Here is a 13,860-nt window from a genome sequence, read left to right as displayed (position 1 = left end):
TGAAAGGCCTGTTTCTGTGCTGTATGACTCTATGATTCCCACAATGGCCTGCAACAACACAACCTGCAATGAAGGTGGCCTTTACTACAATGTCTTGGCCCTCCATACCTCCCATTACTAGGGTTTCCTAGTCTACCAATTTCCAGAATGTTTACAACACAGGAGGCTATTCAGCCCACTGAGCCCATGCTGCATTTTGTCATGGCAAATCAGTAAGTCCGATTTCCCCATTCTTTCCCTGTAGCCTTCCAAATCTTATTTCTACAATTATTTATCCAAGCCACAATCAATTCTACCTTCACCCCCCATTCTGGCAATCAATTTCAGACGATAACTGTTTGCTCTCTGAGAAGCCTTTCCTCACAAGTGCCCTCAAGAGTCCTTTCGCCAGTCACTTTAAATGAATGTCACTGAGCCCCATTAACTTTCATACATTATTGGGGACACTGGGACAAATGCGGAGAGTTCCCAGATATGGGAGCACTTCCCATTTCCAGTGCATTCTTCTCTCTTGCTCTTCCCCTGTGGGAAGGCACCAGGCCCTGTCCAACGGAAGAACAATGTCAAATTTACGATGCTTTCAGTACATGGAAGTCTTTTTACTGGTGTGTTTTTAAATTACCATTTTCCGCACAGAGGCAAGTTACGGGGCTCTCAATGATTCTACAGAAAGATAAAAACCGAGCCCCTGGCTACTGAAGATTAATGTTGTGTAGTGTGCAGAACAAGTAGCCTAATAGGCACTGGAGATAATCAAGGCCTTAGGACACCCCTTGCTGCTACAAAAGTGACAAAAGCAGCATTGTTTATGTATTCATATTAACATGCTGACAACAGTCCCTTTTAAAAAAATCTTTAAGTATTAACAAGTTCCTTTTCTCAAACTTCCCTGTAACATCAAAGGAGGCCACTTTGTCCATCAAGTCAATGCCAGCTCTCAGAGCAATCCCATTCCCCCACTTATTTCCCTGTAACTTATTTTTTCACACATATCCATTAACACCCTTCCAGTTTCCCCAGTAAGCATCTACACTCTGGGGGAAATTTAAAATAACCAGCACGTGTTTGGGATGTCAGAGGAAACCAGAGAACCCAGGAGAAACCTACATGGTCACTGGAAGAAGCCGCAAACTCCACACAGACAGCATCAGAAGGTCATAATCGTAATGGAGATGAGGGAGCAGCACTACCTGCAGCACCACAGGGGGCCTGATATTGTTCTCTCTTTTGTGTGTTCATATTGTGATCTGACTGGACGGGAGAATTATGTGGGGTGTGTGCTTTGTACTAATTTCACAGACTCTGGAACATTCAGTCATAGAGTCATACAGCACAGAAACAAGCCCTTCGGCCCATCTGATCCATGCAGACCAAGGTTCCCATCTAAGCTGGTCGCATTTGCTTGCATTTGGCCCATATCCCTCTAAACCTTTCCTATCTATGTACCTGTCCAAGTGTATTTTAAATGTTGTTTATGTACCTGCCTCAACCACTTCCTCTGGTAGCTCGTTCCATATACTGACCACCCTCTGGTTGAAAAAGTTGTCCCTCAGGTTCCTATTAAATCTCTCCCCTCTCACTCCCCAGATCTTGATTCCCCAGCCCTGGGAAAAAGACTGTTCACATTCACCTTATCTATGCCCCTCGCGATTTTATACATCTCTGTAATATCACTCCTCATTCTCCTACACAGCAGTGAATAAAGTCCCAGCCTGCTCACCCTCTCTCCTTAACTCAGTCCCTCAAGATCCCACAACATCCTCGTAAATCTCCTCTGCATTCTCTCCAGATCAATGGCATCTTTCCTACAGCAGGGTGACCAGTCTGTCAGCTTAAGGTGTCAACCCGTGAATAGTTTAAGTCTGCTGCCCTGCAAGTAGCCCTTATGGATATATGCTGCATCTCAATGCATTTGTAAAGGCAAGATGCTGAGAGACAATGACCAACAAGCCTGTCAGACTCATTTGGTTTAATGTGACCCAACTGATCCTTGATTTATTAAATTGACTGAACTAATGGTCCAGCACTTTGTGGTTACTCAGCTGTGATCCTTTCCTGGCCAATGACAGCAGCTTATTTAACTAACTGGCCAGTGCCACAGCAGGTTAACAAGTTTATATAAAATTCCTCTGCTTTACCTCCTCCAGCTGTTCAAATCTCTGCGATCTCTGCTTTCCTTCAGCTGTGGGCCTGTTGAGCATTACCCTCCCCTCACCATACCCCACTGTGGTCGTACCTGGGATCTGTCTGGACATGACCCCACATCTTGTTAATTTCAGGAAATTAACATGGTTCCAGCTGAACTGGAGGTTTTGCGCCACAGGCCCCAATGGGTGTGTGCACACTCAAAGACGGAGACTGCACGGGAACCCCTGTCCTGCATTTCTCAAGGAAACACATTACCAGAGAAGATGCCAGTGGTTAACGTACACGGATAACATTACTGCCTCTTTCCTCCCCTGTCCCTAGAACACTCCAAGACCATCCCTTCCAACTCCTCAAATTGTGACGTCAAGCACTCCACCCCACCGTACTGTCAGGTGAACAGGCTGAGCTCCAGAACTCCTTCCCTAACCCTCTTTGCCAACCACAGGGTTGCCAACTCTTCTTGAATGTGTTGGAATTTCCAGGAATTTGGGGTTAACTTCCTCCTGTCACCAACCCAGTGGGCAAAACTGAGGAGAATTAGAAAGGTTTATTTTCCCTTTAAAACTCTTTTATTACACACACACACACACACACACACACACACACACACATATATATATATATATATATATATATATATATATATAGAAACACAGAAAACCTACAGCACAATTCAGGCCCTTCGGCCCACAAAGCTGTGCTGAACATGTCCCTACATTAGAAATTACTAGGCTTACCTATAGCCCTCTATTTTTCTCAGCTCCATGTACCTATCCAAAAGTTTCTTAAAAGACCCTATCGTTTCCACCTCCACCACCGTTGCCGGCAGCCCATTCCAAGCACTCACCAATCTCTGAGTAAAAAACTTACCCCTGATATCTCCTCTATACCTACTCCCCGGCATCTTAAACCTAAGTCCTCTTGTGGCAACTATTTCAGCCCTGGGGAAAAGCCTCTGACTATCTACCTGATCAATGCCTCTCATCATCTTATATACCTCTGTCAGGTCCCCCCTCATCCTCCGTCGCTCCAAAGAGAAGAGGCTGAGTTCCCTCAACCTGCTTTCATAAGGCATGCCCTGCAATCCAGGCAGCATCCTTGTAAATCTCCTCTGTACCTTTTCTATGGCTTCCACATCCTTTCTGTAGTGAGGCGACCAGAAATGAGCACAGTACTCCAAGTGGGGTCTGACCAGGGTCCTATATAGCTGCAACAATACCTCTCGGCTCCTAGATTCAATTCCCCGATTGATGAAGGATAATACACCATATGCTTTCTTAACCATAGAGTCAACCTGTGCAGCTGCTTTGAGCATCCTATGGACTTGGACCCCAAGATCCCTCTGATCCTCCACACTGCCAAGAGTCCTACCATTAATACTATACTCTGCCATCATATTTGACCGACCAAAATGAACCACTTCACACTTATCTGGTTTGAACTGCATCTGCCACTTCTCAGCCCAGCTTTGCATCCTATCTATGTCCCGCTGTAACCTCTGACAGCCCTCTATACTATCCACAACACATCCAACCTTTGTGTCATCTGCAAACTTACTAACCCATCCTTCCATTTCCTTATCCAGGTCGTTTATAAAAATCGCAAATAGTAAGGATCCCAGGACAGATCCCTGAGGTACACCACTGGTCACCGACCTCCATGCAGAATACGACCCTTCAACAACCACTCTTTGCCTTCTGTGGGTCAACCAGTTCTGGATCCACATTGCAATGTTCCCTTGGAACCCATGCCTCCTTACTTTCTCAATAAGCCTTGCATGGGGTACCTTATCAAATGCCTTGCTGAAATCCATACACACTACATCTACTGCTCTCCCTTCATCAATGTGTTTAGTCACATCCTCAAAAAATTCAATCAGGCTCGTAAGACAGGACTTGCCCTTGACAAAGCTACGCTGACTATTCCTAATCATATTATACCTCTTCAAATGTTCATAAATCATGCCTCTCAGGATCTTCTCCATCAGTTTACCAACCACTGAGGTAAGACTCACTTATCTATAATTTCCTGGGCTTTTAGGGAACAACATCCGCAACCCTCCAATCTTCTGGGACCTCTCCCGTCTCCATTGATGATGTAAAGATCATCACCAGAGGCTCCACAATCTCCTCCCTCGCCTCCCACAGCAGCCTGGGGTACACCTCATCTGATCCCAGTGACTAATCCAACTTGATGCTTTCCAAAAGTTTCAGCACCTTCTCTTTCCTAATATCTACATGCTCAAGCTTTTCAGCTTGTCCTCACTACAATCACCCAGACATTTTTCCGTAGTGAATACTGATGTAAAGTATTCATTAAGTACCTCCACTATTTCTTCCGGATCCATACACACTTTCCCACTGCTGCATTTGATAGGCCCTATTCTTTCGCATCTTATCCTCTTACTCTTCACATACTTGTAGAATGCCTTGGGGTTTTCCTTAATCCTATATATTATATATTGGATATGGAAGGGGAGAGATGGAAGAAAAGTGTTTGATGAGGGGCAAGGCAGATTGGTAAAGAAACATGACATGTCGAGAACTTCATTTTCAAATCTCCTTTCAGACCATTAAGAACTTTTGGTCACCTGCCCAAGTATCTCCTTGTGCGGATAGGTCTGAATCTGGCTTTGGGGGATTTGCACCATTAGTTCAGGCCAACCTGCCCAAAATCAAGGTTCTAAGCAGGTTCAGCCAGCTCCAGTGGGTGGGGACATTGTTCAACACCAGCTCCTGAAGCATGAACTCCATTCCAAGTTCCACCACAGCATTGATTTCCGGGTGGTCGGAGGAAACACTCCAAGGGTGTCCTCAAAGCCTTCTTGAAAAAAGGGTAACATCCTTGCCAACTTGTGAGAACCTCTAGAGAAGGAGTATTCAGGATGGCACTGAGAACCCTGAGTCCCTTCATTGGGAGTATGCAGAAGTCCAGCAAAAATGGTGAAAGGAGTGCGCCACTCCCCACATCACCCACCCACTGTCATATCACCTGCCCCCACATGGTAGATCCCACCTCAGAACCCACAGAACCCTCCTCTGACTCTTCTCCTCCCTTTCTCTACTTCTATTGCAAGGGAGGTTAGCAACCAATTCTGACTATGTACCCTATGCCTGTTGTAACTATATATACCTTTACCAGGTCACGCCTCAGCTTCTTTTGCTTCTGATAGAACAAGCCCAGAAACTCCCAGTCCTGAAGAAGGGTCCTGACCTGAAACATTGACTGCCTGCTTTTCTCCACAGATGCTGCCTGGCCTGCTGAGTTCCTCTAGCATCATCGTGTTTTTCATCTAGATTCCAGCATCTGCAGTCCTTTGTTTCTCCAGTATCTTGACCATATCTCCTCCCATACTGCTGCCTGTATGGACTTTGTTCCATTTTGCCAATTTCTCTGTCTCCGTCTTGATGACAAGACTATCCACACCAGCGCTTCTGGGATGTCTTCCTTGTCCCTTAATCCTGACTTCCGGTCTACCATAAACAGGGCTTTCAATCAAGTCTATTGCATTCCTGCATTCCTGATCTCTTCTCCCACACACAGCAAGGATAGAGATCCCCCAATCTTCATCTTCCACCCCAGCAGCCTCCAAATTCAACAGATCATTCTCTGTAATTTTTGCCACCGTCAACATGATGCCTCCACCAGACACATCTTCCTCTCCCCTCCCAGTGAAGGGACCATCCCCACCACAATGCTCTGGTTCACTCTTCAATCTCAGCCAATATCCACACCTTTTGTCGTAACCTCTTCCCATGCAACTGATTGCGACAGGGCACTTGCCCTTTTACACGTTTCCTTCCCACCACTCAGTGACCCAAACACTGCATCCGGCTGTAGCTACGATTCACTTGTACTTTTTCCAATTTAGTGCACTACCTTTTGGTGCTCACTACATCATCTCCTCTCCACTGAAAAACCCAAATGTAAAGTAGGTGACCACTGTGCAGAACATCTCCATTCAATCCAAAAGAACGAGCCTGAGCTTCCAGTCACTTTAATTGTCCATTCTATTCCCACTCTGACCTCTTTCTTTGGCTTATACTGTTCCAATAATCCCCACTATAAGCTCGAAGAACAGAATCTCATCTGACTAGGTGCTGGAACTTAACATTCAGCAATTTCAGATGACCAACCTTTCTAGTTTGTAAAAGATCATCAGTGTGTTATATTAACTCTGCATTCCTTTCTCTTTAGATGCTACCTGACCTGCTGAGTCTCTCCTGTATTCTCCATTTTCATTTCAGATTTCCAGCATCTGCAGTGTTTTGCATCACAGGTCCAACATTGTTTTAGAACAAAGAACACTGGAACATAGAACACTATAGCACAGTACAGGCCCTACAGCCCACAATGTGGTGCCGACATTTTATCCTGCTCTAATATCTATCTAACCCTTCCCTCCCACATAGCCCTCCATTTCTCTATCATTTGTTTTCTTTTTCTCTCTCTTTCTGTTTTCATTCATCTCCTTCTATTTACACCTCTTCCAGACAGATCAGCCGCAATTAACAACTACCTTCTCTCAGCCATCTGTATCCTTCAGTCTCTTTTAGTCTCCATTCTTTTCTCTCCAGCCCTCCATTTCTCTGCAACTGTAAGCAAACTTGCTTTCTAACTATCCCAGTTCTGATGAAAGGTCATTGATCTGAAACGTTAACTCTCTCCACAGATGCTGGCTGATTTACTGAGTAATCCCAGTATGTCATGTTTTTTTCTAGAACTCACAAAATTGGTGTGGAATCAGTCGATCCTCAACCCCAAGAGACTGCCAGAGAAGAAGAGTATTTCACAATATAAGCAACCTTACACAATATAAATCATACATCACTCCTTCTGTCCGACCCCACACCTCAGCAAGTGTTTTAATTTAAGATGTTAAAGTGTGTGATTTTTACAAAATGATAAGCAACCAGGAAAGTTTACATCACTAAAATCGAACAGCAGGTCAATTGTGCTATATTTGTTATGAGATATAAATTTAATAAAACATAAAGCACTATCTATAAGAGTTTAATATGTTTTAGTTGGTGTTGGTTAATTAGCTGAAAATGCACCATGTGGTGTACTACTGACCCCTTCAGGCATAGGCATTGTCCAGGCCAATTCCCAGGTGCTGACAGTGGTGATAATGGTGACACCAGGTCACAGGTGCCGCTGGTGCATCCAAGGGATGGATCAAGTGAGGTGGAGCTCCCACCCTTGATTTGTAGGGAAGGGACCAACTTGCACATGAACAATGAGTACTTGGATCATTTTCTCAGGGTGGCTGTCTCCCACAGGATGCTCCAGAGTTTACTGGAGAAAAGAGAAAGTCAAGGGTCAGGCATTCTTAACGTTCAAATTTAGGGGATAAGAACATCACACCAGACAGCATTTATTGGCCATCCCTAATTGTATCCAAGGTGGTGGGAGGCCGCTTCCTTGAATCACTGCCGTCCTTCCAGTAAAGGTGCTTGTAAGAATATATGTAAGAACATATGGTCCCTGAGCTTGCTCTGCAATTACGTCATAGCTAATCTGATCCAACATCACAACTCTGCAGATGTTAGAAATAGTCATAGTTATAGAGTTGTACATCACAGAAATGGCCGACCATGTGCATGCCAGCCTGTTTGACCATCTACACTCATCCCATTTGCCTGCATTAGGTCTGTATCTTTTACCTCTCTAAATGTCTCTTGAACATAGAGATTGTATGATTCCACCATTTGCTGTGGTAGCGAGTTCCAGATATCAACCACTCTCTGTTTTAAGACTTTCCCCTCAAATCCCCTTTAAAACTCCTTCTTCTCACCTTAAACCTATGTCCTCTTGTTTTTTATATCCTTACTGTGGGAAAAATATTCTGACTATGAACCCTATGCCTATTGTAACTATAAATACCTTTACCACGTCACCCTTCAGCTTCTTTTGCTTCAGGTAAAACAAGCCCAGCTTATCCAATCTCTCCCCATAGCTAAAATCCTCCAATCTAGGAAACATCCTGGTGAATCTCCTCTGCACTCTCTCCAGCTCAACTATAGCGGCAACCAGAACTGCAACCAATATTCCAAGTGTGGTCAGGGTTTTTACGATACAATGTCCCAAATGAAATCTGAAATAAAAACACAGAATGCTGGAAATACTGTGGAAAGAGAAACAGAGTTAGTGTTTCAGATCAATCATCCTTCATCAAAACTGAACTGACATTGATCTGTAATGTTAACTCTGTTTCTTTCTCCACTGATGTAGCCTGATTTACTACGAACTTTAAGAATCTTGTGGTTTAGTTATTGTTGACCTAGTCATCCACCTGCCCCATCCCCCATAAATCCTCACTCCCCTGCAGGCCAAAGATCTTTCACAGCCTTGAAAATACTTAATGGCAGTGCCCACCGCGCTCTCCAAGGTACAGAGTTAACATGAGATAAGATATTTATTTATTAGTGATATTTATATCAAAACATACATGATAGTGTAGCAGTCAGCATAACGCTATTACAGCACCAGAGACCCAGGTTCAATTCTGGCTGCTGTCTGTAAGGAGTTTGTACGTTCTCCCCGTGACTGCGTGGGTTTCCTCCGGGTGCTCCAGTTTCCTCCCACATTCCAAAGGCGTACAGGTTAGGAAGTTGTGGGCATGCTATGTTGGCGCTGGAAGCGTGACGACACTTGCAGGCTGCCCCCAGCACATTCTACGCAAAGATGCATTTCACTGTGTGTTTCTATGTACATGTGACTAATAAAGAAATCTTATAAAAAAAAATGAAATGCATCTTTTTGTATTACTGAGAACATGCTTCGGGCAGCCCGCAAGTGTCGCCACTCTTCTGGCACCAATATAGCATGCCCACAGCTCCTAACCTGTAGGTCTTTGGAATGTGGGAGGAAACTGGAACACCCAGAGGAAACTGGAACACCCAGAGGAAACCCGCACAGACACGGGGAGAACGTACAAACTCTTTACAGACAGCAGTGAAATTGAATCCGGGTCGCTGGTGCTGTAATAGCGTTACGCTAACTGCTACACTACAGCTCCAGGATCCAAACGCAGCAACAATGAACTCATGGTAAAAAAAAGTGAAGAATTATTTAAATGATTACATTTTAAAATCAGCATTTAATGTTGAAACTTTCCATGTTGGAATCACTGTGCAAACAATTGCCAATATTGATGTAGTTACAGACTCCAACCAGGGGGCGGAGGTTGAAAACCAGTTTCTGAAGCCGTCTTGCTTTGCAGTACCTGACCGCAAAACACCCTGGGCTATTTTCCAGTGTGTTAAAATCTTCACCCATTGATCGCAAAATAAAATCTTGTTAAAGGTATTTCATAAAGCTAATACTTTTATTTTTCTTTGGTGCTGTGCATTGAGGAGCACCGCTTTGAAGAACTTCTTTGTATCTGATTCTGATGTGATCCCTGAAGTACTGGTAGGAAGCTGTTTACACTCAACTGGAATAGGGTTGGGATTGAGAGTGGGGGTGATGGTGCTGTCGGAGAAATGAGTGAATGTGAAAATATTAAAATCTGAAGCACTTATGTTGCCTACACTAAAAGGTGTAGGATTCATTGCTTTGCAGTCCAAGGCTGCCCCCCTATGGCCCAGTGAGGTGTGACAGCCACAGAAATCATTAATCAAAAATATTTGTTGATTCTTCCAAATGAAATTTTCAATTTCCCCCTTCTCTGTACCTGCTGCATGAGATGAGTCCTGCTGGGGAGGGGGGAGACCCTAAAGACGAACATACCAAGGTAACTCACCCAAGAGATCACTGTCTCATCTCAGTGAAGTGCCCAGAGACACTTCTCTACACAATAGGCAGTGCAGGGATGCAAGCCTTTATCAGTTGAGTTAAATTACAAAATACCGAGTAAACAATGAGCTAAAAAAAATTAATGCAACCCATGGGCCAAGTTAGATTCTGATGAGAGGAAAGCAATATCTTAAATGTGTACAATTTACAAAACCCAATTAAAACTGAAATGTAAAGTGTCTAATTAAAGCAGAATTCATTAACAGTTTTCCCCAATAGAATTAACCAAGAGCTCACCGGAACTAGTGACACTACTTCAGGGATCATGTATTTGAGGATGCAATTCCCCACATCTTTCAAGATAAAGTGTTATTTTCCCCATCTCATTCCTCACACTGTAATTTATAGCTGATGGCTAGAATTACGCAATAAGCATCTTAAACTGAGAGAGCAAGCAGCTGTGTCTGAAGAGAACAGAACCCTTGGCTCGGACACCATCCAGGACAAAAGTGTACTTGATCACCAACCACGCTGCCTCCACCTCTCACTGTGGCGGCAGCAAATCAACAAAGCTCCTTCGACAGAACCTCTCAATTCCATGATCTCGACAACATCCCCTCAGAGCTGCACACTACCTTAATTAGTAAATATACTACCATTCCTTGTCATTGTGTCAAATACTTGGAGCTCATTACCCATCTACACAGTTGGAACAGTCCCACAACAGAGGTTTATAAGACAGTTCACTGCCTTCTTGATGGGCAATAATAAATGGTGGTATTGCCAGCAATGGGCACACCCACTAAACAAATGAACGAGTCCTGAATACATCACATGGACAAGAGTCTCAAATGAATGCTATGGTCTTCTGCTGGATCCTTCTGTGTTCAGTTCATGTGATCAGGTTTAGAAATGCTTTGTCCAATATTAGTTACTATGGGCCACTAGCTGTTTAATGGGGACCTGTGCTGCTCTTAGGAGGATCATGGCATCTGGTGTTACGGACAGTTCACCTACCCAGTTCATTTTGCCTGATGACAGTGGTGTCCTGGATAAGTGGGCTGTTCTTCACCCTGTAATTTATAGCTGATGGTGAGAATTATGCAATAAGCATCTTAAACTGAGAGAGCAAGCAGCTGCATCTGAAGAGAACAGAACCCTTGGCTTGGACACCATCCAGGACAAAAGTGTACTTGATCAGGCTGTTGACAGACATTTGGAGCCAATACAAAATCTGACCAATAACTCACCAAGACACTGCCGATCAGTGAGTCAGGGTGCCTGACCATTGGTTTCTAGAAGGGTAGATACATCACTAGGGTGCATGAACTCTTCTCCTTCAGCTCATAAGATACGATTTCTTTATTAGTCACATGTACATCGAAACACACAGTGAAATGCATCTTTTGCGTGGAGTGTTCTGGGGGCAGCCCGCAAGTGTAACCGCACTTCCGGCACCAACATAGCGTGCCCACAACTCCTAACCTACATGTCTTCGGAATGTGGAAGGAAACCGGAGCACCTGGAGGAAACCCACACTGACATGGCGAGAACGTACAAACTCCTTACAGACAGCGACCGGAATTGAATCCGAGTCGCTGGCGCTGTAATAGCGTTACGCTAACCGCTACACTACCGTGCCTGCCCTAATAAATCTGCAGGCAAGGTCATTAACTAGAAAATGCTGTGGAAAGAGACACAAAATTGATATTTTAGTTCTCATCAGGACAGAGGGGGTTAGTGACGAGTCAAGTTTTAAGATACAGGATAGGGAGTGGGGGAGAGGGACAGAGAGAACCAAAGCCAAGGTCTGTGATCAGATGGAGACCAGAAGAGATTAAATGACAAAAAGGTGATAGAGCCGGGGCAGAACTGGAAATAAGATGAATTGATTGGAATTGCTGAATTCAATGTTCAGTCTAGAAGCTTGAATGTGCCCAGCTGGATGTACTGCCATTCCTCAAGCTTGTGTTGTGCTTCAAGGCAGCAGTGTAGGCAGAAAGGTCAGAATGAGTAGGATGGAGGTCCAGGCCCACAACACCTTTCAGGTGAAGCAATGATTTACTCACAATGCTATTTATTTCAGATTTCCAGCACTGGAAGCAATTTGGTTTTATATTTAGGATGTTGTTGGGCAAAAAGATAGCAGAATGCTTATTGTTGCTTGAAATGAAAGGCAGATGATTTCAACTCCTATAACTTCAGCTACACCCCCAAGACTCAGCGATATTTCAGCCTTATTTAAGTCTCGTCTGGCCTTTAGGTAAGCTCTCAAGACTTGGGAAATTGGTCACAAATATACATGGAAAGAATCCTAATCCTGTAGGTACACTTCCAGTCTTCCAACACCTCTATCTTGAACTTATCCTGGTCCTTAAACCTCCATGGTCTTGTCCCTCCACATCTCTGTAACCTTCTCCAGCTGTACCACCCTCACAGATCACTGCACAGCAATTCCAGCATCTTACGCATCCCAATTACTCCACAACTGGCAACCATGCAGCTGTGATCTGGAATTCATGCCCATGATAGAGGAAGTGCCAAGAGCATTCAAAGGGGAATTGGATATGCACACGAGAAATAATTAGAGAAATGGGATTGACAGGAATGCTGTCGTCAGAGCGGATAGACCTAATGGTCTTCTCCTGCGAAGTAAAAATTCTTTGACTCTACACCTTCAGCTGTCAGGGCCCTAATTTCCAGAATTCCCTCCCCAAACCTCCTTTAAATATATGCCCCAAAACCTACCTCTTCAACCAAGCATTATTTCACTTGCCCAGGTACCTCCTGATATAGCTTATTGCCCAATAATGATACTGCTATGAAGCACTTTGCAGTGACTTTACTAAAGATGCTTTACATACAAGAACTACTGCTGTTATCCATATTCAGGCACTGCCATCTGTTGATTGCACTCCCATCTTAGACTCTGAACTTTGTGGGTTCAATCCCAAATCCAGGGACACCACCACAAAATCTGCACTGCAGTTCCAGTGCTGCACCGTGAGTAAAGTCATCATTCTGCTGAGATTTCATTCTGAAGCATCTGTCCCTTCTGTTCTCACAGAACAAACAGTTTGAGAACTTCTAGTAGAGTACTACAGCACAGAAACAGGCCCTTCAGTCCATCTAGTCCATACCAACCTGATTTTCTGCCTAGTCCCATCCACCTGCACCCGGACCATATCCCTCCAAACTCCTCCCATCCATGTACCTATCCAAACCTTCTTAAATGTTACAACTGAACTCATATCTACCACTTCCACTGACAGCTCGTTCCACACCCGCACCACCCTGAGTGAAGCTCCTTCTCAGATTCCCCTTAAATATTTCACCTTTCACCCTAAACCTATGTCCTCTAGTTCTAGTCTCACCCAACCCAAGGGGAAAAAGTCTGCATGCATTCACCCTATCTATACTCCTCATAATTTTGTATACCTCTGTAAGATCTCCCCTCATTCTCCTGCACTCCAGGGAATAAAGTCCTATCCCATTCACCCTTTCCCTATAACTCAGGTCCTCAAGTCCCGGCAACATCCTTGTAAATTTTCTCTGCACTCTTTCAAGCTTATTGATATCTTTCCTGTAGATAGGTGACCAGAACTGCACACAATACCCTAAATTCGGCCTCACCAACGTCTCGTACAATGTTGAAGTCATTTTAATGTAGAAGTTAAGGTAGTTATCTCCGGTCTCCTGGGCAGTATTCATACTTCAATCAACATCACATGTGATGGATTATCATTACAACACTGCTGCTTAGGAGCTTATTCTTCACTAATTGGGTACCATGCATTCTTTAACAGTGACTATACTTCAACAAGCATCTTATTTGCAATAAAGAGCTTTCAGAAACCCTGGTGACGAAGGAACTATATTAACATATGGCTTCTTTTTTTTTGCAATATTTCAGAAGGTAGGACTTCTAACCTCTAGGTCTGTTCAACAGTGTTCAGTGCAAATGTGACAGGA

The sequence above is a fragment of the Pristis pectinata genome, chromosome 24 (genome assembly GCF_009764475.1).
Source record: "Pristis pectinata isolate sPriPec2 chromosome 24, sPriPec2.1.pri, whole genome shotgun sequence".
Lineage (NCBI taxonomy): Eukaryota > Metazoa > Chordata > Chondrichthyes > Rhinopristiformes > Pristidae > Pristis > Pristis pectinata.
The sequence above is the reverse complement of the archived record's forward strand: the minus strand, read 5'-3'. Positions refer to the sequence as shown.